We start from the raw sequence: 25,045 nt of genomic DNA on the forward strand, positions 1-25,045 counted from the left end.
GAAGTATGGGGTATATTTACATATATTCCTGGAACTCATTCTGTATTTTGCCAGATTATAGGGGTCCTGGGGTTCTTGAATATTGTTGCCCAGGGTACAATGAAGTGTTAATCTGGCCCTGCCTGTAAGCAAATTTTAGCCAATACTTTCATTTTATTGCTATATTTAGTAAGTCTAAACATGTGTTATTTACCACAGATGTCACTCTGATGACATCTAATAATGTAAGCTACCTCACAAATCACCCCCAGTGTTTCCTTGGGCAAAGATCTGTGCAAATGTGTGTGTGTGTGTGTGTTTAGCAGGTGCGTCGTGTAAACAGATGAACACAGTTGTCAGTTCTGCTGTTTTTGGTGTTGTATGTTTTCAGAGGTTGCAGGACTTAAGGAGCAGGAATGAATGGACACACAGCAGCAGCAGCAGTGGCAGAGTGGAGCCGACAATCCTGCTGACCGACCTGCGTGTTTCCTCCACAGAGGCAGAAAGAAGAAGCGTGACTGACTGGGGAGGGAGAGACGTACCCACTCCCTCACCTTCCACGGCTCTTCCAGGACGAACACGGTTAATAGACGGACCCCGGTGTGCGGACTGGCGCGTGCGAATTAACTTGTAATTGAAGAATTGCGCTCGAAATTGAATTTCTACTTCGTGTCTCTCCAGCGAGGGCAACGACAGAGAACAGTTGAGCGAAGCTGACGTTAACCCGTTCCACAGGGGAGAGAGAGACACGGGAGCTGCCACGAATAGATCCAGTCTACGACCCCGGTCGGCCGGGATAAGACCTCGTGCTCCTCCGCTCGTGGACTCCTTTACCTTTTTCCCCCTCGCGCTTCTTCTACAGTCTGGGTTGGTTCTAAACTGTTGTGTTTTTTTTTTTTTTTTTTGGCTGTTGGTTACTGAAGTGGATTTTCGTGCTTGTTACAAACTGAAGACGGGACTAAATCGCAGTGGTTCGGAGAAGGAGAGAAATGCCAACGGCGGTGACAAAGAGGAGATTCAGTAAGTGCACCGTTATCTTTTTTTTTTTTTTTTTTTTTTTAACACTGTCTCCCGTTGAACTTGAGACACAGCAGTATGCTAGCTAACTTGCTGAAATTTCCACAACGTTATTAATATATGTGTTTGTTGAGCGTACTTTACTGATATTAGTTTGCTAAGCTGGTGTGTCGGTGAAACACTGGAAGTCAGTCTGGGGAAAAAAAAAAAAAAAAAAAAAAAGAAACGGGCTCTGGCTATCGACAGGACAGCCACGCACACAGTTAGTTTCTGTGTTTATTCATACTAACTTACATCTTTAACCTGTTTACAACTTTTGTAAAAAACAACAAATGCTAATTGGTTTGCTTGGAAGGGTCTCATAGAGATACTCCGGAACACAACCTCCACAGACACGAGGATAAACGGGAAAAGAAGCAGCTATTATTCCTATAAATCACTTTATTTCATTAGGTGTTTTCAATATGCAAACGTGCGCAGAGTTTGCGATAAAGTCAACGCAGACACTTTTCTGTGAGGAAATGGACGTAGCTGTGTCTTTGCGGGGATGAAGGCTTAAATCAAGCAGAAAATATGTCCAGAATCCCTGATGAAATACTAAACAGGAGTAGTGGTGGACAGCGGTGCGTGGGCTCGTCTTGGTGTTTTTTTTTTGTTTTTTTGTTTTTCTCCTCCTAGTTGCACTGTGATGAATATCTCCTATTTTTGACCTGATGGAGAACTGTTCCGTCCTTAAGGTGCAATACCTCTCCTTTGCACTTCATCGGTGTGCGTGCACGAGTGCGCGGGCACGTTAGCCAGCGCCTGAGCGCCCTCGGCATATGAAATCCATTGCTCTTTCTTTATTTATCATGACCATGGACAGGTGCTGGGAGTTCTTGTATGCCTATCAGTTTGTAAAAGCTTCTGTCATGTTTTTGTCATTAATCCACCCTTTTAAAAAAAATCACTGTTGCAGCGGCAGTAGCACAGGCTGCAGACAGGTTTCATAGCAGGAATTTTCTCCTTGCAGCTGAGGCAAAGTCATACATTTTATAAATTACCCATTAGAGAATAAGCATTTCTGTGTCATCTTTCACAGGTTTGTAACTTAATATAATAGCCTAAAACCCCTCTTCAGGTCTGAATGGAACAGGGGAGTATTTTTCATGGGCTCTGTACGGATAGATTTTCAGCATTGCATCAAGCCCTGCAGCCCTGTGTTTGGTTTACTTCAAGAAAGGATTGGAAGCATTTTTGCAGTGTGAGTGACATGCCGAAGTAGCCTCATGGACACCCTTTATCAATACTCGAATCCGATTATAGCTGTCACAGACACAATGAAGAGAGCTAACTGAGAGCCAAACTGTAACAGGATGATACAGGGTGGGTTAGTTTCTTGGAATTGCATCAGAGGCTTTCTGCAACTGGATCATAGGCCCCATTGCATGTTTGGGTTTCTAAGCTTCACCTCCTGCCAGCTGAAAAAGAAAGTGACGGGGTGTATTTTTATTCTTGATTCAGAGTAATTTAATATTAAACTGCCCTATATGCTGCAGCCTACACAGTGTTACTGTACAAGGCCTTGGGGACAGTCAACTGTAAAATGTTATGGGGTTTTTTGTAGGTTGCTTTATTAGCACAAGGGGAAACCTGTCGATCAGTGCAAACTGGCTATAATTTATTCTCACAAGGCGTATTATTTTCTCTGCTAGGGATTAGGTAGTAGTACCTGTTATGGGGTATGGATATTTTATCATTTAAAACCACGTTGACAACATTATTATGGGTTTCTTCAGTCATATTGGCTACAGGGAGACTGCGCAGCAGTTATGTCGCCCTTTTTCTTGTTTAGCCTCTCTTTGTTGCTGCGATACGTTGAAAATTGTCTGTCAATCACGTCACCCTTTTTCCTCTGATTTTTAATAATTTAATGACACGGTCTGCAGACATTTGGCCTGCCTTCATACTCAAGCCACTTCAAAATAAAAATGACTCGAGAAGACTCATTTGACTTAATCCCTGTGACTCCAGAGGGATCACAGTGTGGTCCACAATGGATCAGTGTGTTCCTTTTTTCTTTTGTTTGCTGCCAGTGGAGTCGGTAGTTCATCAGCATTAATGGGATGGGAAGTTGAAACACATCATGTGAAAACTGGTACTGGCACTTAGCTGGTCACCTGCTTTGCAAATACAGTAATAAAAGACTTGAGTATTAAAAGAAATGAACAAAAACTGTCTCCTATGAGAGTCAAGTACAAATTAGTGAGATATAAAAGTGCATTTAAGGCTTAATCCTATATCTATATAATTATTATTATTTTTTTTTTTAGGATTTTTGAAACACAACTAACTAGGGCTGAGCAAATTGAAATCTATATGGCCAAGGGCAATGTCCAATTTACAGGAGCTGCAATTTTTTAATGACTTTAATTCACAAAATGAAACTTGTTTGAATCTGACCAGAGCCACACAGTGTCAGTCTGTGCAAATATAGAATCGCAGAAATCTGCAATTTCATTAAAGGCTTTCAACACCTGAAAATCCAAAATGACTTTCCTGTAATTTTTTCCAAAAGTCTTAATCATACAAAAAGTTTTGTCACACTGTAAATCAACTGAGCCACAGTTAATTGTGATAAAGCACAAAGTCATCTTATTTGTTTGATACTGGGGTCCGGGTGAAGGTTTGTACCCACAATCAAACAGTCTGGACCAAACAAAGTAGGTATTGGAGTGTCCTGAATATAAAGAGGTGTACATGTTTTGTATTGATTGCTTATGGCAACAGTATCCACAAAAATCTTCATAATTTGTTAAAAAAAGAAAAGTTTTTGACAAAGAGCAGACAACAGCACAAATCAAATGGCCATCAGTTTTATATTTCAGTAGTGACATTTTTTGCATATTGTTCAGCTCTAAGACCCATGGATTTTGAATTTGCTTTTTTTTTTTTTTTTTTTTTTTTTTTTTGCCTGTACAAATTACAACAAGCCCAGAGATTTCTCTATGCTCCCAAATTAATATAAAACCAATATGGAGAGCAACAAAACAAACCAAATGACTTTTCCCAGATGTAATGGATGGATGCAGTCTGTCCTCTGTGGACTTCTTGAGTGAGGTTAGTGTTTGTGGGTGTTATTTATTAATTATTGGCTTCAGCTTTTTAGTATTTATATAATAATGGTCCAGAATTATATGAAGTTTTTATATTTTTTATTGAAGGTGTTTTTGACGAGTAGACTTTTGACTAGAACTAAAATAAACATCACCAGCCTTTCTTGCACAAATACAATAAAATAATGGTTGACAACAGCAACAACAACAACATAATAATAATAATAATAATAATAATAATAATAATAATAATAATAATAATAATAATAATAAAAAGATCTAAAAATAACTTCCTTTGAATAATTTCAATCAGCACCCCTGTATCTTGGAACCCAGACAGCACCTCTGAGAAGTCAGTGAAAACCCTTTAACCCCATGTATCAAAAGAGACCAGCTTAGATGAAAATTTACATCTGGTTTGTTTCTCAAGAATCAAAACCTGTTTTATCAGTCTCATTTATATTTAGTTTTTATTGAAGACCATTTTTGCCCTCTGCAGTTTTATTGGTGAAGTGACGTTTCTTAACCACAGAATTGCATATCTTGCCTTCATATTGATTTTCAGTTTTTTTGTGCATGCTGCATCTGTCTTGTTTGTCGACCTTAGCACATTCATGGTGTGTGTGAGTGTTTGTATGTTAGCTGTGTTGGGTATTTCCTAGGCAGGCCTGGTCTGGGGCTAGTAGCCAGAGCATCTGCCTCAGTTTCCTCATATGCTGGTGCTCCATGGCAGGGGCTGGGTTGAATGGCACCGTTAAAGAGCTCCAGCTCCTCTGTGGCCACACACTGAAAAAAGCCACTCGGCACAAACCTCTCCCAGCTGACGCTTTCTCATGCTTTCCATATGGGCAAAATCTTGGTAATTTCAGGGCCCAAGAGTTCTAATGAGAGGTTTTGCCCATAGTGTGTTGGTCTGTGGTGGGCGGGATCAGCGTTTCTCGGCTTTATAGGGGATTATAAGTGCTGTGAGATGCCTCAGTGGCCCACTGTCAGGGCGTTGGCACAAGCAAACCAAGAACTCTTTTTAACTAGGCAAACTGGTTCAAACTGGTTGTGATGGAGCTGGTGGAGTGGAGTTTTGAGCAGCGGCTATAAGCTAAAATTTACTCGCAGGGTTGCAAATTAGGTCAAGAACTGCAGGTTTTCCCATCCAGTCGAGATATTATTCTGGGGTACAGACATGAGGTGAGCTGATTTTCTGCTTAGACATCAGGATATGTGTGTTTTGTATCTATAGGGACGCCGCAAGCAACTGCTATTGTCCTGTTTAGCATCTCATCCCCACATAGAGACAGGGTGCTCTTAGCAGCACGCATGGTGGATTTTTAACAATGCTTGTTCCTTAACGTCAGCAGCATAGAGAGCAAAGAGTGATTTACTACTCTGTCTGCGAGGGTAATGTAGGAGCAATTTGACTGCTGATTGAAACCAGGTCTGCCATTTCAGAGTCCACTGGTGGCATTATAAACCATTTACACTGATGTTTTACAGGGCACCCCAGCAATGGGGGAAAGTCGAAACAGACGCACAGCCTAAAAATGGCCTGCGCTACCGCAACAGGCCTATTTTTATCCATTCCTTGTGTGACTTGTTGTTTTTACTTCAGAAGATGTTAGTGCTGCTGAGTGAAGTAGTTAATATGGATGACATTGAAAGGTCAAATGTTAGGTTAATTGGTTTTGTGTGTTTTTAATTTAAGCAGAAGGACCCTCCAGATATAGGAGGCCCATCTGCTTTGAATTATGCAGCCTCTGTAAGCCATAGAGCTTGGCTGTCTAGCCATTTTGTACAAACGGAGACTAGTCTGAATATAGAGGAAAACGTCATTTTGCCCTAGCTCTGTATTAACATATGTTAGAGGCTGACCGTTACTTTCTGTGTTTAATCTAAGCCTTAAATACGACTAATCACTGAGTCAGTGTGGCGACCAGACTTCCTTAGTGCAAAGATTACCAAGTAAAGAATGCTGGGATTTGATGTATTATTTGTTACTGGATGCATTGTATGTTAATGGAGGAACAACTACAGTATTTGTAGGGATGGCATTCATTTTTCAGGTTTAACAATTGTTTCAAAAGTTTTATTTCACCCAACAGAAAAACAGAAAAGTTGGCAGCTATGTCTGCACGACTAAATATTAGACCTGTCACAATTATTACATAACTGTCTCATTGCAGTTATTTTGCATAATCATGATAATCATCTGGATTCAGCTGCATCACAAATGTCACATTTTGGTTACTATTTCCATATCATTTTCTCTGTGTTAAATGCCAGTATTTGTTTACAAAGGCTAACGTGCAAACAGAGATGGGCTTTTATTTGTTACAGTTTTCAATGCCAAATGAATTGCTCCTATTCTTTTGGGTGTAAGTAGGTGTATGTGAATAAATATTCTATTGTTGGGCTTTCGGTGCACTGGTATTGTAAAATGAACACAAAAAGACAAATCATGAATCAGTAAAATAACTACTTATATCAAAATTATTCATCAACCAAAGTTTTGTGACCTTGGCAACCTTAGTGGAACTTTTATGTTAAAACTCTTTCATCTGTTATTTATTTAGAGCACAGAGAGGCACTGATACCACTAATATCAGGCTTCTCAGCTGCAAATGAATCATGCAATAACTCAAAAAAAAAACACCCATTGAATCACCAACATTTTACAGTTGGTCATTATTTTGAGTTAATTCAACAGTTTTTTAGTCTCTAACAGAAGGTGTATTCACACCTTCTACTCCGAGTTTATTTCCCTGGAAAGTCTGGACTTTTTTTTTAGGTGTAAATACAAACGTGAACTCTGATGCGAATCAAACAAGTGAATTGAGACCACCTAGAAGAGGTGGTCTCGGTCCACTTCCAAATGGACTCTGGGATGGTTCACTTCTGGTGTGAATATAAACGGCTTCAAGCTGAAACAAAGCAAGGAACCATGTGCCTTTTTGTGCTTGAGGAGCCACCATAGCCGCTGGAAGTAGCCAAGCTGCACGGGTAGTCAGAGCTAATAGGAGCAGCCATGAGCCTTGGACAGACGTGGAGCAATTAGGAGGTTGAATGTCTCATAGACAGTTGGTCAGATGTCCATAGTAGGACACTGGCTCCGAATGAGCTGTTCTTGACAGTTAACATTATTTTTGTAAATTTGTGTCTGTAAAAATAGAATACATATTCTGAAAATGATAACCTAATCACCTCCACGTTTGTTTTCATCAACACCCACCGTTTCTGATTCAACTTTTCTGTCCAATGCCAGCGCAGTTCGTCACATGCGTGCTTCTGTGTAGACATGAGAATGTGATCTGACCCAAATGAAAAAAATAAAGTCTGCATTCAATCTGAATCAAATAAGTGGAAAGGACTTTCCAGCTGTGAATACACCTAGAGTTAAAGCTGCTTAATTTCTTCACTGGAAGAGAAAAAAACAGATAACCATTTAACCCAACAATATTACCTCTAGACTCATGTTGTTATATTAGCCCTTACACATTCACCATTGGTTGACCTCACATTAGTCTGGATTCCTATGTTATTATCCCAGTTCAGCTCCATCATAGGCTGATATTTATCATGTTAAAAATCAGTACCATCTGAAAGTTTTGGCCTCATTTGTGTAGAAGGTGGAGTTCCATGATTACCAAGACATTTGCACACTGTCGTTTATTTTGACAGGGTTATTGTTCTTATTGAAAACCTTTTTAAAGCTTTCATTTTGAACGAATGCCAGATTTACTGTTTTGAGTCTTTTGTTTTGAACTCAAGAGGCAGCTGTGTTTTCCAAGTAAAAGTGGGCTGAAATGAAAAATGGGATGAAGTGCAATATGGTTATTTTACATAATTTGAATTGCAGGACAATTACTCCTATTGTTATCTTGTTGCCGTCATAGAGGATTTCGGCCATATCGGCCACCTCTACTGAACACTGAGAAAACTAATACATTCTGTCATTTTGTTTCATCTTGTACAACCGTCGGTTATAGTCACCAGTAGAGCTACGTGACTGTTTCATGTTTGCAGTTATAAATTGAAGATAAAAAGTAGGCCAAGGTTTCCAGTCCTCTGTTTATTGCTTTGCTGGCTGCTCAAAAATATCACTGCTCTTTTTGCTGCACAGAAGATGTTTTGAAGTGAGAAATGGAACTTCAGGATGACTATGGAAGTTAGCCATCCATTGGTATGCACGACAAAGTCTGCAGTGAGATGTAGAAACTGTTGCCATTCATCTGCTGTCCCTGTGATCTCAGATGGTCCCAGATGGCTTTGCTTTCTCACCACCCAGGCCGGCTTATTAAAAACCAGCAACACATAAAAGGGGATTGTTTATTCTTATTTCTCATACTAGGATACCTGCATGTTTTTTTCTCCTTAGTTTACTTCTCTCCACTGTCATTTAACAGTAATTAAGGGAGATGGTTCAAGAGTTTTAATTTAATTTGCTCAGACGATAGTTGCACTTCATTCCAATTTTTAACACATTATTAGGAAATTTTATTCATAAGTGTCAGCAGTAGACGGGTAATAAACGATTTTAAACAGCACATTTTATCCTGCAGTTACTCTGTATTTATTAGGAGCGCATTGTAACTGTAATTAAATGTAGCTTTGTTTTTTCACGCATTGGTCTTAAAGTCAGCAGCCTTGTTAGCAGCCATGTGAAAAGAAACCATTGTTTTTGTCCAAACATACTAATCACAGCTTTGTGTTTGCTGAATGAGGTGTTTCCTCTTGACTCAACTGTTGGCCGTGTCGGGAAAAAAAAACAAAAAACATCCCACACTGTAACACATTATGAATTAAGTAAAACAGTGTTTCCTTTGGGTGCAATTTCTATGAATTAACTGATTTGTTTTGAAATGATTTGTGTGGATATGGTACTTATCAGTCATGCTAAATAAAAAGTATATTAACGTCATTGCTGTGGGGCAGTTCATCAAAGTCCAGCATTTATAATTTAGAGAGATTTAGGAGACTAATAATAATATTCGTAGCTTTGTTTTCATTATTGTATACCATAGTTCCTCAGCTGTGTAAGGTATGAGGCCTTTATTTGAAGGAGATTTGTAACAGTGTCAGGACATTAGTTTTTATTTTGTCTTTATAATTATTAGAAATAGCTCTATTTAGTATGAATCCAATGTCATTAGTAGTTTTGAAATGCACTTTTCCACAAACACAACACAAACCTTAACTGTTTGAAAAAAACATAAAGCTGGTATTTCAGTGGATGGAACCCATACATTGGTAACAGGGATTTTATTGTCTAAATTTCTTCCTGTTGCGCTTGTAAGTTTCTACAGACAATTCCATTTAAAAAAACACACACATCTGCAGTGACTGAAACTGGACGATGAGTGTTACCAAGTCTTGCAAATTCAGCTTGCACACCATGTGAGATGTATTCAAGGACCAGCTTTTATTTATTATTTTAGACTCATCTTGTAAAAGACGCGTGGTTTTTATTTGGGGAAATAGGGTAATCGCAATGAAACGTGTTGTGTTTTTGTTGCCTTAGAATAACTGGGTTTTATCTGCAGAGGGAGCCACTCTGTTGAACTGCCTGGCTCTACAATAGCTCCCAATGGATGTCGTCTTCTGTTTTTCTGTGTTTAGTATCAGTGGCATGTATCATCAGAATCAATATCTCCTTAACTAAAAGATCACACAATGACACAAAAAAACCCACTGGAGTACTACATTTTTGCAGCCACTAGGTGAGAGTAGGTGGGTGGGGGAGTCATTTAATGCCAGTCAGCATCTTCATTGCTAGATGTCAGTAAATATCACACACTGAACCTGTTAATGCAAAAAACTGAGTGTTTTATAATGCATGCCATAAAGGTGCCCTGCCACACAAAACCGTTTTTACTTGTATTATTTTAAATACAGTCACGGAAAAAATTATTAGACCACCCTTGTTTTCTTCAATTTCTTGTTAATTTTAATGCCTTTTACAACTAAAGGTACATTTGTTTGGACAAATATAACAACAAAAATAGAGTTTAATGTAAGAGCTGATATCTAGCCATTTTCCCTGGTTTTCTTGACAATAACCAAAATTACTTAAGTTCTTAAATTAATATCTGTGGCATTGTACTGCCAAAAACAGTGCTTTTAGGCATTCCATGTTTTCTTTTCTGTCTGTTTTAGTCACATGGTACACACAGGAGTTCATACTTGATTGCCTAACCATTGTTTTTGATGACTTTTGATGGTCTAATAATTTTTGTCCATGACTGTATATTAGGTCCATAGGTGTTTGTGTTATGTTGTGAATTTGAAAATGAATTGCTACCTCCTCTGTCTGCTATTGCCCCTGAAAAAAATAAGCAGAGAAATCAGGTCAATTAGAAAAGCTGGTCAGTGTGATGTGTTAATGCCTGAGCTCATTACTATTCATGAGCGTGCCTGGGTGAGAACACGCCCACAGAATTTGTCTAGCTCAGTGACAGTTTTCATATACAGCAAGATGGGTCACCATAAAGGGGGGTAACATGACAAATTCCTGGGCCCCAGCATTCCCGGGGGCCCCATAGAGCAGTGGAGGGGGCTCAGTGGATACAGGTTAGGTGAAAATTCCATGCAAGGTGCAACGTACAAGAGAGGCATAGAAGCTGGGAGTCGGCATGGGCGGCCATGGCTCAGATGGTAGAGCGGTTGGCGGTTCGAATCCTGCTCTGTCCGTGTGCTGTTGTGTCCTTGGGCAAGACACTTTACCCTCCTTGCCTCCAGTGCTGCTACTCGCACTGGTGTATGAATGCCTATGAATGTTTGGTGGTGGTCGCAGGGGCCATAGGCATGGATTAGCAGCCACACTTCCATCAGTCTGCTCCAGGGCAACTGTGGCTACAAATATAGTTTACCACCACCAGAGTGAGAATGTGAGAGTGAATGAATAATGGATCCTCTCTATGTGCTTTGAGTATGTGTTCATAGAAAAGTGCTATATAAATCTAATCCATTATTATTATTATTGTTATTATTGTTATTATTAGGACGTTCAAAGCATGATAAGTTTCACTTTTGGTTTATGCCAGTTCCTCTACTTGTTGCGCAGGGTAAAGGATGCTGAAAAGCCAGGCTCTCATTGGCTAGCTGTTAGCCAGTCAGAGTCAGGCAGATTAGCATGTTGAATATTCATGAGAACAGGCACAAATCGAGCTGAGTCTTCCAGCAGACTTTCTATACCACGTTAGAATTGCTTGAAACTTGGTAACCAAGGCATTATTTCCACAAAAAATGTTAGTCCATGGTAGAACTTGAGACATTACCACAAAAGGAATGAAATATGTGTGGTAGAACACCTTCAAACATTGTATAACATTATTCCTCTTAGTATCTCTTTTTGTTTCCAGGCAAGATTGGTATTTTCACCTAAATATCTAACTGATCAGTATTGGATTTAATCAGTTTCTGCAGCAATACACAACCATACTCTGAAACGAAAAAAAAAAAAAAAAACACATGGAAACATATTAAAGGTATTGTGTTGACAGTAGATGGCATTACTGTTACGAACCTGACATATTAGCAGGATTGATCGTTATTAAGTTACATAGTGAAATTAATTATTGATAATAATGGCCTGTGCAGATTGCTGGTAATGTATGTTTAGACAGCTTTTTGGATGTGGTATCACGATGCAGCAAAGCCTCATCTCATGCATGTGGTGAATCAAACAATTGACCACGCAATTAACTCAATATCTACAATACAACACTGTGCATTGTTTGTTTTGCTGAAGTCTCTCGTTTTTGACACCACATGCGGTTGTTTTTGTTTGATTTTTGAAGTACTATTTGTGTTCTGTCAGCCTGCTGAGAAGCCACTCGAAATGAGACAAAACTGCATTGTTCTAAATATCAGACTTTTATATTATTATGAACTTGTGATAAAAGATTAAAAGTGGAAATAAAAGTAATTCTCAGGCATGACCCACTGTAATGTATCAAATCCAACTGTGAATTTTCTGAATCATTACAGCCCAAGTAGCTTTGTGTCCTTTTTACTTGGCACTTGTGGGTTATTACATTTTCCCCCGCAGATCCTAACATAGATTATGAATAGACACTGAGGCTATGTTATGACACAGCTTTATCACATCTTGTGTATTGGCAAATGTCTGAGGGAGATGACAGGAACATGCGACAGGCGTGTAAGACCTCAGTGCCTTTGCAGCACATTTGCCGTGTCAGCATAAGTGCACAGATGACACACTCTTTAATTCCAGACAAAATGCTGGACGAGGACAAATGGAGCTACGGCTCACTGACTGGTGTCATTCATTTTGCTCGTCATTGTCAGCCTATTCTTCGCAGTTTCTCCTCTAATTAGAACACAGACTGACCCCCCCTATTCCCCTCCCCACACACACAAATACACACAGACACCACCTAAATTGATGCAGAACATTACATGAAGGCCAAATATCCAGCCATCTTACCCGCCTGGACTTAAATGTCACACATTGCATGCTTCAGAAATGTGTGAAATGTGACAAATTCATATAGCTTATGTAGATTATGCCCTGACTGTTGCACACAATGAGCCAGATTTCACACCGAGCTTGTTCTGGACACTTAATTTACGCTTAACCATTTTGTAAAACCATAGCAGCACATGTCAGCAAATCTATACTTCGCAAGGCGAAAGCCACAGGCTGGATTCTTTATTATTCACTCCTGACATTTAACAGCTGTAACACTGTTGAATGGTATTTTGTTAAAAAGGAGCCACGATTTGCATTTTTGACTGAAGGTTGTCAGAACACTACAGCTTTAACCTGAATCTGTTTTTATTCATGGATCTACTTTCTCCAAGCAATTACAGATTTTAACATTAATTTTTAATGACCAATAACTAATGAATTGACCAATTAATCAGCCAATAACCCCAGAAGAAAATGACACTGTTGGAAATTACCCATTATTTTACTTGATTAGAAACTGCATAAGTGTTGAGTTGGACATTTAAATAAAGCATTACATACCTAAATGAATAAATGTATCAGTAATTAAATCTATAGTACTGAACATCAATCTCAAATTAATGACTTAATAAATCCAACACTGAACAACAAATTACCTGTCTAGATGAAGTTTTATTTATTTTTTTTTATAATTCATTGTCTTGGCTTAAATCAGTCTATCTGTAACTTCAGTTCCTTTTGTACTTTAAGGTGCAGTTCTGTTTCAGCTGTCGAGTAGATGGAATCACCTCTTAGTAATAAAAGGATCAGAGCCGTCGTTAACATTTTCAGTACCACCAGTGCTTTGCCTGTTTTTGCAAGATTAAATGTTTGCTGTGAAGTGGTTAATTGCCATGTGATTTGAGACTCAAGAACTGAAAAATCTAAATAATATGAAATAGTTGATGTATTGTACTCTTATTGCCACATTGTGTGTGTGATCATATCGCACAGTGATGTGTGTGACACATCACACCCTATCACATTGTATTAACCTTTTGAATTAGCAGTAAAAATAGCACTAAAGTTGCTTCTTATGTGACCGTTGCAACCTGTATTACACTAAGTGTTGCACTGAATTCGGAAATTACAATTGGATTAATACAAGCTGCAAGCAATTACATTTTTTGCACACCGAAATGACATAAATTGTAGTAATTGATCATGTGTGTTGGTTGTGGCAAGTGACGCCTTTGAAACAGGAGCCCTCTTTGGTGCAAGCTGGCTGTGCAAAAGCATAACACTGAATGGAAGAAAAGTGCCTTGCTTGCACTCCGTTGGCCCCGCTGATACGGCAGATGGATAGGATTTTAGGGAGTGGGGGCGGGGCCACTTGGCAATGAGGGACAGAGATGACAGCTCTCAGTCCGTGGAGGGCAACGGAAGCCTTGGCTCTGAGCACCTACTGTGTCCTCCTGACAGAGCCTTGATGCCATAAGAGACCATTAGCAATGACGGCATGTCATCATGTCACGCTGGAGCTCATGGTCAAACTATGAATAAGCAAGACGAGTAAATAACGATGACACACTCGGAAATAAACAGAATTTTTATTAGGTTTTATTTTCATTAGGTTTTTCTCTTAATTTTGCGGCCTGTTACGTTTTATCTGGACTCTGCTCTTATTCAGGCTGTACAGATGAGGCTTTATTTGGAACATTTCCAGTGATGGACTTGGCCTCCGGCCTTTGTTAGAAGTGGAGCATTTGGAAAACTTCCACAGCTCCTTTTGGAGATGTTTTTCAATATGTGATCTGATTAAACTTGAATATATGACGACATAAGTGAAGACAAGTGAGTCTAATAAAGCCACATAATGCAGTCACTGAATTAAGGGCAGAGCAACACTTCTCACAGTGAGGCTTAAATAGTACAAAATATGTAATGACTTACATGTGAGGTTAATTTACTGTAAATGAAATCAATTTAGCTCATGTACTTGAGTACTTTATGTGTTTGTGAGAAGGGACTGATTTTAACAGCTTTTTCCACAGTTGTTTCTCTTACAGTGTTGTCACATTTTGATTTTCTTAAACAGTAAGACATTACATCATGTGAGTGCATTGTGATGAACTGCTTGCTACATTATAAGACTTAGGCACAGTTCTTACACTGTGGAAACAGGAAAAACTGTGACTCCTGAGATTTCAGTGGAAATAAGCTTAAGCTTTTAAAAGTGGCGATGTGTTTGTGATACTGAAATTATGTGTTAACTTCATCTGTGAGCAAATGTTTTGCCTTTCTTTGAGTTGTTTTCCAAGTATTGTAATAATAAAGGTGTAAACTTATGCAAATCACATTATTTTTTAGTAAAATAAGGAAACCAACATCTAAGCCCTCCACAAACCGAGGGAAAAGCCTGACTGCTCTTAGAATCATTACTACAAACACTACATTTAGGCCTCACATTTATATTCAATATTTGGGGTGCCTGAACAGTTCTGTGCTTATGTTTTACTATGTTATTCTAAAGAAGACACTTAATCTTCAGTGTTTGTGTTTTAAGTAAACCCACTGTTGCCATAGTTCATCACAACTATTTAAAAGGAAAAGGTAATAAAAGATAAGGGTGGAATTCATAATTCTTTCCATCTTGGATAGGTTTTACCGCTCTCCTATAGGTACAAGTAAATGAAGAAACCAGCAGTGAAGAAGTACAGTCTTCTGAACTTGCCTTTAATGAAATGTCTGCACAGTTACTGAAATGATAAGTTGTTTCCTGTGCCCTGTTTATATATAAATATGGGCTATGATAATATAAATGACCCAATATGTAGCTGCACATTACCAGCATTCATCAGACTCACAATAAGTACGTTTCAAGGTTACAAAGTGTTGTGCAGAGTTGAAATCATATAGAATTTTTCTAACTATAGTGGGATATTAATGGAATATCACAGCATGAGGCTGCGGAGTGCTTTAGCTGGCGGAAGGCGGGGAACTCATTTAGCTCTATCTGTAATAAATGGGATTTATTATAAATGTAATGTTTATGGACAGTGGATAAAAGGCCGCTTTCCACTTCAACAAGGTCCAAAGGTTATTTTCCACTGCAGCGCATCCATGGGTGTGGTAGATCTCTCAAAAACTAAATATTTATTTAGTCTTTTTATGTTCCTTTTTTATAGACCTACATATATAACCTTAGATCATGCACTAAAAGAGTTAACCACATATCACACCATTTACAGCCAATGTAATTTTCTGTTTGTTGCTCTAGGACACCTTTTATTTAAAGGAAAAAATCATGTGCTATCATTCAAGACACCAAAATCACATAAAAATATGCATTAATGCAGTGAAAAGTGACATTAAATCCTATATGTGGATTATCTGTGCCTACACGCCTGAGCAGATTCAAGTCTAATCATTTGTTAGTTGTTAGGCTAAGGAGTGATAAGTATATATAACCTGACATTTAATGAAGGCCTACAGGGACAAAGGAGCTCTCAGTTCATATAGATGCCCTGAGTAAATGAACCAGCAATACAGACACATTTCACCTTGTCACTGTATTCTTAGAAAAGCATGGTTATCTAGATGTAGAGGTGAGCTGTGCAAATTATTGAAGGGTTTAATATTGCACTGGAAATAGTGAGGTATTCATGGCTCTTATGGCTCTTAAACTCTTTAGAGGCTGCAGTGGTGCTTGGAGGCTTGCAAACCTTTTCACATTGTCTTCCTTTCTGCATCAATATGACCTGAGACAAGATCCTATTTTCATCTAAGGCTACGTTCAGACTGCAGGCAAATGTGGCCCAAATCCGAATTTTTTTTTGCCCATATGTGACCTGTATCTGATCTGTTAAAGACAGTTTGAAAAGCACAAATGCCAATTTTTTCAAATCCAACCTAGGCCACTTTCATATGTGGTCCTAAATTCGAAACATATCTGATATTTTGCAATGCAACTTCAGTCTGAATGACCAGGTTGCATTTAGCCAACCTTTACGTCATTTAAATTCGACAAACTTTGCAAAATTCTGCATCCTAGGAGGAGGAGCAGCGGTAAAAATATAATTACTTCTGTAAACACAGTGCGTGCCAGCGTGGTCAAGTCAGGACCTCTTTTGCGCATGCGGGTCACTTCAGGGTCACATTCAGTCCATATTCAAATTTCACATTTAATGTGTAATATGAACGAGTACAGTAAAAAATTGGATTTCACCAAAAAATCGGAATTGTGCATTAAGACCTGCTGTCTGAACATAGCCTAAGTCTGTGTTGATGAGGAGAAACAGTTAAACAATTAAGAAAAACAGCTTATTCATTTATTTATTGTGGAGAATGATCCAATTGTTAATATTTATGTGTTGCAATAATTTTACAAACTAGCATGACCATTTTTTAGCATCAGCTCCAACTAAATATTTGATGTAACAGTGGACACTCCTGCACACGTGCTTAGAAACATTTTAGCCCATTCTTCCTGACTGAACAGCTTCAGTGTTGGTGGTTGGCGTCTGTGCATGAGCTTCCTACTTAAGGTTCTTAGACAGCATTTCTGTGGGGTTAAGTCCAGACTTTGACTCAGCCTTTTCTTCTGCTCTAAATGTTCCTCGGCTTAGGGTCATTTACTTGTTTCTTGATGTGCTTTCGGTTGAGTTTCAGTTCACAGATAGACATTTTGACATTTGATGTGTGATGGTACTTTTCAGAATTCATAGCTCAGAGAGTCATGGCAACAATGTGATGTTAAGATCAGAATTAGGTGATGATGACACATTTATTTTCAATAAATAAGGCTCACACCTGATTGTCATTCCATAATCTCATGGTTTACAAACAAGTGGATCATTTTTAATAAACAGCTTTAATAAGTTCATATCTTTTGACCCTCTTTATACTAATACTAACCTAGTGCAAGGTCTCAACTGGTTCTACTGCTAGTTTTTACTTCAGGTTCAGTTTGCAAACATTGTAAAAACTTATTTTCATTTCAAGATGGCACTTTTTTCTTCAATTCTGAAGCTCTCATTTTCAATTGTTGAGGTGCTCCACTTATTCAGTAGTTCTGTTATTTATTTATTTATTTTTAGCCCATGACATTACTAGTACTTAGTTTAACACCTGGGAAGTGTTGGTGTGGTTGTAGAACCACTTTTCCTGACTAAAAGGTCTCTGGCTGATGAAACATTTTGAACACTGGTTTGAGATTTAGGCTATGGCTTTGAACTTGCCTTGGTTGAAAAATGGGTATTTTTTTTTTAAACTTCTATTTATTCAAGTTTTATGACAACTTTACAAACAGTAAACAAACAAACATAAAAAGCTGTCAGTAAAATTAAAATTACAATGATGCTAGAAGACTGGTTTATGTAATATATGCTTGTGCAACATCACTAGCACACTGAGATAGTACATAATGTATGGGTATTTGTTTAATTGTAGCACTTGTTGATGGTGTGCAGGGTGGCACCAATTGCAAAATTCTGGGATGATATAAATCATCAAAGTCGATATCTGTTGATACTTATTTTGTGCTGCTATGTATGAACAGCCCTAGTTTCAGATCATTTTAATGCAGAAAAAAGAGAACCACTGTATGATGCTACATTTGTACAGTATGTCTCAGCGTAGATCGCATCTTGTGGAGTTTATTTTGCGAACCTTCTTCCTAAATTTGAAGACATGAAAACCTTGCGTCGTGGTCTGAAACTTTGGCAGTTGTAGGTTCATAAATGCTTCTAATAGGAAAGTAAAACAGTAAATGTATCCCTTTTATGCTTGTTCATTGTTGTGTGTATATATCAAAAGTAGAAGTAAAACATTCACTTTTAAATTCAAGTTCTGACACATTCAGTGAACTGACGCCTTAGAGCTGCAGACCTACAGCAGTTTACTATTGTCTTTTGAACCTAGCAATGAGTCATTATGACTTTTAAACTGATTTTTGGAACCCCTCGGCCATAGTTGAAACATTTTCCTTCACTGCCACCCCTTGTTTCTGCCTACCAGGAAGGATCAACAGGACCCTATGGACTGAGCAAGGTGAGATCCATGCCGCAGCTCCTCTAAAAGGGTAATGATTCATGAGGCTGGCTCTCCCGTCCCTGGGGCTGGCTGGAATGGCTGGCATTATCTTCTGCAAATGGGTTTGAAAATGCTCTTGGCCAGGTTGACCAAGGCACTGATTTATAGCTCAAGATACGCTGGATTGTTAGCCTTTTCTTTTTAACATGTGAACTCCCACCAACAGTGCTGCAACATGCGTGAATTCACATGCATGCTCACGCCTGCCACACTTCATTGCTCACAATCTGAATCTCACAGAAAAAGAAACGTATTAAGGCAAAGTTGTGGAGTGAAAGAAATAGCCTATTGTTCTTAATACATCAAGCGCAAGGATAAGCAGTTTTTCCACCTTTATCTTTCTTTGTCAAGGCCTGTTTATAGATATGACCCTTATCCTTGACTTGAAGCAGGAAGCACTGTCAGAAAAATAGGAATTGCCTCCTGAAAATTCTTCTTTTTAATCTTGAATCTGAGGCAAAGTAGTGTGAAAAAATGTGGTTAAGCTCTTTTGGATAGTGTAGTCCTAAGAAAGGCTGCTGATTGTGCTGCGTACTTCAGTCCATAATAAGCTGTAAATCCATGTTTGCACTTTGAATCTTTACTTTCAGGTAACATTGCTTACAATATTTGACATAATTAATCGACTGCTTATTGGTTGAAAAACTCAGATCTTCCTTTATATAGTTAAGATTTTTTTTTAAAGCTTTCATATGCCTCAAAGCCAAAAACAACATGGAGAGCAAATTCTTTGAGCCACATTTTTTCCTAGTCCTTATTATGTGAGTTGTCTGTGATTCTCACGGTGCTTCTTCTGCATCGCACAGTAGAAGTCTTATGCTTCACATGCAAGCAGGAATTACTCCTATTATTAAGTCAACAAGGATTAGTAACTGACAGAGTGTAAGTGATAGTAATGACGGACCAGCCAGTATGTTTTCACATCAAGCATGTTCTTTCCTGTGATTTTGCTGAGCACCTTTTCTCATCAGAATTGCAAGACCTAGCAAAACTGGGGAGGGAGGGGGGGACAGTCAGGCTGCAAACAAGAGCTGCACAAACTGGATTTGACTTATTTTGTGAAGCGTTTAAAATGTAAACTGACAGAGAATGTTTTAGCCAACAACACCTGCTTCTAGTGTTGCAGACCGCTGCCCCATTAGGAAATTCCCAGTCCTGTCTTTTTTGTTATGTAATATCTGCATAAAGGTAAAAAGGGGGTTCACGTCTCAACACTCCGAGGAACTACTGAAAGTCTTTAGAGAATCAAAAGCAGTCGCTCATGGTACTTAATAATTGACATCCACGGTTTGCATACCTCATAGGTCTCCACATATGTCTATCCTTACTATCATCCATCTTCTAAACTGACCCCGCGCCCTTAACCCCCATTAGAAAATCACCTTCTCCCAGCTCCATGTTAACTTTTTAAATGGATGCTTACAAGTGGATTATTCAAAAGGCGACATGTCAGACAGATCTTTATCTGGCAGCTTGGCAGGTTGACTCGATCTTGCTCGGCTTCACGTCTCTGCATGTTGATTAGCTTGTTTTTCTCTCCGTTACTTGCTTTGCTGTGTAGTCCTCTGCTAACTCACCTCGTGATTTGGGCGTAGTTTGGCAAGACACAGGGAATGGCTAATGTGTTTCTAGTACTCATAAATGGAGTGAAAGTGTGTTGAACATAGTCTGGGTTTTCCCCTAGGAAAATTGAATATTATTTGAGTATAAACTCTTAATGTAAGTTTAGACTGCTATAGCTTCTCCCAGTTTCTGAAACACTTGGGTACATGGTTTCAGACTTTCAGATCCTCAAAGGGTAGGAAGAAATCTTTTCGATGAAAAATATGTCACATCTTTTTTAACCATTTTTATTACCATTTTTCATTTGAAAAACAGAAAATCTAGAGCAGAACTCAAAATTTTAGGAACTTGGTAAAGAACCTACTTTTGACCAACTATAGTTAGATCAAGGAAAAATCACTCATTTAATTTCAATACTGTCCACACCGATTTTACAGACATTTGTCAATGATGGTGCCTGGAATAGTTTGTGTGTTACATCTATCCCTTGTGTGTTCAACATTAAATGCAGAATCGATGATATTTTAGTATTTTTCAGGGAAGTATAGGAGCTAGGGCTTTTTGAAGCCACCCCAGTGGCCATTCCTGTTATTACAGCTGTAACATACTTGTGCATTGTCTTGTTTTGGATCCGCAGTATACACAGGTTTACTGTACCTTGTGTCTGAAAACATGTTGTACAATGTGCCCTTGCTCAGTACTTGAGTGAGACTGAAGAAGATCTGTCACATTTTTATTTAGGACTTTTGATGTTTAAGCTTTGTTACGTACAAGTTGAAGAAACATGGCTAGCAACTTATCTTCAAGTAGAACACTCATTGTAGCGAGAGAAAGTGAGAGAAAGTTAAAAGAAGAAAAATTGAACAGGAATTTAATATGATTCTTTACCATCGAATGAACCCTTGTGCCATAATTCTCTGTCTCAGTGAACTGAGACAAAAATGCAGTAGTGTACTGATAGTGGTATTCATAACTGCCTTTCATAAATGAATCTCTGAAGTGACAGAAGCAGAAGTTGAGACTTGCCCTCCCATATCAAGCTTTCAACCAAGAGTCTGAAGTGAAAATGCAAAAGACCTGCTGGGAATCTGACCCAAGGTGAAGAGAGCAGTTTCTGTTATCTTTCCTTCTTGGAGTTGAAAAAAATCATCAATCTTTACATGGAGAAAAAACCTATTGCAATATTCCCAAAGTATTTACAACTCAGGCTTCCTGCTGTTTTCCTTATAAGTGCCTCTTCACAGTTTTGTAGTCACTGTCTCAACACCAGGTATTTTTTAATATATTCAGCTGCTCTTTGTTCTAGTGACTGATTAAAACAAACCCCAATAAGGCTATGTTTTTTCAGCCTTTCTTTGTTATTTGCTGCTTAATAACAACACAAATCAGTGGTATAGAGCGGCATGGCCACACAAAGTTATGTCTTACTGTTGTTTGCTGCAAGTCTTATCTATGATGGACCTGCACAAAGCAGAAGCACTTTGATCTGATCTGAGAGTAATATGTAGGAATACTTTATCTGCTAAAGGAAGTACCGCAACCAAACAAACAAACATCAAAGTCAAGTCCAGCAGGTTGGGAAATGAGGAAGATTATTTTTACTGAAAAATTCATTTGATTTGTAATTTACTTTCTCTGAGGTGTAAACTTTTGTATGATAGAAAGTAGGGGACATAACACACAAGTGCTGTAATATGAGAGAAAAAAAGCAACGCAATTAATCTAAACATGGTATGTCTATATGTCAGGCAGAAATCACCATCAATCATGGGAAACAATAGAGGAATTTATAAGTACATGCCTTCCCTCTGCAGGTCTATCCTCTTGGCCAGAATCGAAAGACACTGCAAAAAAGTATTGCACACTCAACCTTTAAATAATCTTAGTGTCACTGAAGTGATACATTTCCTAGAAAAACAAGGCACAGACAGCAAATGTACCAAATATAATGCAGATGACATTACATTTGTTACAAAACATAATTGGTTTTGCAATTTACTTACATTTGAAGGTATGTTAATTGAAAAAGACCTACACAGTATTGGAAACACATCTTGCTTCCACTTTCATACTGGCCCTACAATGAATGTCAACTAAATTATTAATTGAAACTACTGGCTTCTCTCATGTGTCATTGTTATAGATATCAGTAAAATTGTTTTCATGTATAACAAATGAACAACCTTGACTTCTTGGAAATGGATAAGGCTTCAAAGAGTCAATATCAACCCATCAAAAAAATGGATTAGCCTAGCCCTGATCCTGTTCGGAACATTAATCTGACTACATTAGAAATTCTGACTGCATCTGAATTCAGCCTCTAAACCTGCAGAATTCGTGGCTGTCCTCTGTGAGTGGATTACCTAGGGCAAATCTAAGTACTAAATGGGAACAAGGTCTTAGACACAGGGACTTACACGTACTTTGGGGTTGATTCAATTAGGGTCTTTGGTTTTGGTTAGAAACAAATTCTCGAACATGCCCAACAAACAAAAAATGATTTATAAGATAAGCAAAAATAATTTGTGGTCGTCTGCATATTCATTGCTGACTTGTCCCATTATTCAAAGACTCATTTACATTTTAAGCAGCATATCATGGTCAAGGACTGTGTGTACTTCCCCTTGTGAGCCTCTGGAGCATTCTGATGAGTTTATTCTTAAAGGGAAGAGATGGGTGTATTGATTAGTTCCAGCCTGACCTGAGCTAGTAGCAGATGAGCAGTCACTTAGCTTCAAAAGCCACAGCACTGACTGACCTTGTTCAGACTGAATTAAGACAACAGTAATGTTGGCATATATTCTGTAATCATCATTTAAAATGCATTACTAACTTAATTGGGTCTGTCAGATCAATGGATTTATTTTACTGTGAAGTTTTAAGGGAAGGCAGGCCTTTCAACTTGTGATTTATGTCTTGCCAATTAGCTTGCTCCTGCAGGCTTTCATCTGCAGGATTTTTTGTCACAGATGTTAAGTGCAAGGAAATGTTTGTCAATAATATGTCAGTCCGTCTGGGCTGATAAGTATACAACATGTGTTGCTTTGGAAGTGTGACAACTTGAGCAGCAAGCAAACTGTCATAATTTGTCATATGTTTTAAATATGGCTGTGAGATTACACCATGTGTGGATTTCAGCCAAAAATATTTCATGTTTTAGGGGTAAATTCAATGTGATTTGTTGCTATTCCATATGTTTTCACATGAGGAGGTTTTTAAGGCACTTCAAACCATCCATTCATAAGCTGGAAAATGAGTTTGTCCAATGAACACATTTTTGCAGGTGATTGAATCAAAATCAGATGATCTTGGGGATTTGTTTCTAGATACATTTAGCGTGTTGTATTTTTCATGTGCATATGAAAACTGTATTTAGCATATTTGTTAGTGCACTGTCTGTTGACTCTGTCTGTATGTGTTACGACTAAGCACCTTAGGCTACGGAATAATGAATCCACTGTTGTTTCTTCTTCATTGTTGCATGTTTAACACTACATGTTGAGAGGCTCTTTTGGTATTTTTGCTCACTTAACCCATTTTGAAGTGTGCTGCATAACAGCTGTGCTTTCTGGGCTTTAGCTCCATTTGTCAGGTTGAAAGTGGAAACACTGGAATACAGCATGTGGTAGAGTTATATTAGTTCTATAGTTTTTGGCACTCAAAAATCTGATACTTGTGAATTTTTGGCTTGTAAAGATAACATTTTTCTTAGCTGCATCTAGCCTATATTTGTAGATTGGGGTGCGCAGTGTATGTGATGCATTGTCATAACGATTGTGGCCGATTAATTGGTGCCAAGAGGATGTAATCATCAGATCTTGGTGGCCAATGGCTATTATTAGCCATACAGACTTGGAAGTAAAATAATAGCTCAAAATATAAAAATGACTCCAGTTCGTTTAATGGTCACTTTCAGATTTGTTGATGAATATATTAACTTTACTATTCAGTTGCCCAAATGTTTTGGTTTATTGATTTGTGAATTCAATTACCTTGACTAGAAGCCTACAGACTTCAGATTTTGGTGACCTTTGGTGAGACATTAAGTTGACTGTCAACTGTTTGTTTGGAAACACCTTCAAAACTGTAGGCTATGACGCAATATGTAATAAAAAAGTGCTATTGGCATGTTGTACATCAGCACTTTAATTTAAGTTAGTTTTCTCACTTACTAGGAGTTATGGCCAGTTTTGTGTGATATAAGATCACAGTGACCTTGACCTTTGGCCACCATAATATCAGGTCATCCTGGAGTCCACATAAACATTTAGTTCAGAATGAAAGAAATCCCCTCTAGGCGTCCTAGAATTATAAGATTGGCATGACCTTGACCTTTGACTTACGGTGACTAAAATTGTGCCAATCTGTATATATCAGTGCTTGTGACATTTTGCAGGGTTCTTGTATTTTAAATGTAGTAATGGGGACCAATGGACTGATGGACATCTTACAGAGATGTACTCTGGATGCATTGAAAAATCTGAAGTTGAGGTTTACCTGGAGGATTTGGACCTGGTCTTGGCACTACAAAACTTGGGTTATCCATTTTGAAAAAAAAAGCTTCTGGAAAGGTCACATGAACATATGCGTTGGGCAGACTGGTGTGTCATCTCATGGTGTATTCCTATTGGTTGGTTAATAGTTGTAGGTTTTACTAGCAGTCAGATGGTTATCTTAAATTCCTGACCTGATCATTTTTGTGGCTGGCTATCTTTGACAATGGCCATCAATGAACTTCTCTGCTGGTGTGACAGTACTACTGTTTTCATGGTATATTCACAATTTATTTTGTGTTGATTATCTTTTGTTGAAACTTGAAATAGGTCTACCTGTTGTTCATCTGAATAATTATGCAATTACTAAAGGAAATTAGTTTTCAGCTTTTTTCTGTTCC

General features: G+C 38.3%; 1 protein-coding gene across 1 annotated transcript in view; it reads left to right on the forward strand.

Annotated features, from left to right (window-relative positions):
* The first annotated feature begins 507 nt into the window (after positions 1-507).
* Positions 508-25,045, forward strand: part of LOC115436593 (receptor-type tyrosine-protein phosphatase F-like) — a 256,047-nt gene continuing 231,509 nt past the window's right edge. Inside the window, 1 exon segment of the mRNA XM_030159483.1 lies at positions 508-999. The gene's annotated coding sequence lies outside the window, so the exon portion shown is untranslated.

The sequence above is a fragment of the Sphaeramia orbicularis genome, chromosome 17, assembly GCF_902148855.1.
Source record: "Sphaeramia orbicularis chromosome 17, fSphaOr1.1, whole genome shotgun sequence".
NCBI classification, from domain to species: domain Eukaryota; kingdom Metazoa; phylum Chordata; class Actinopteri; order Kurtiformes; family Apogonidae; genus Sphaeramia; species Sphaeramia orbicularis.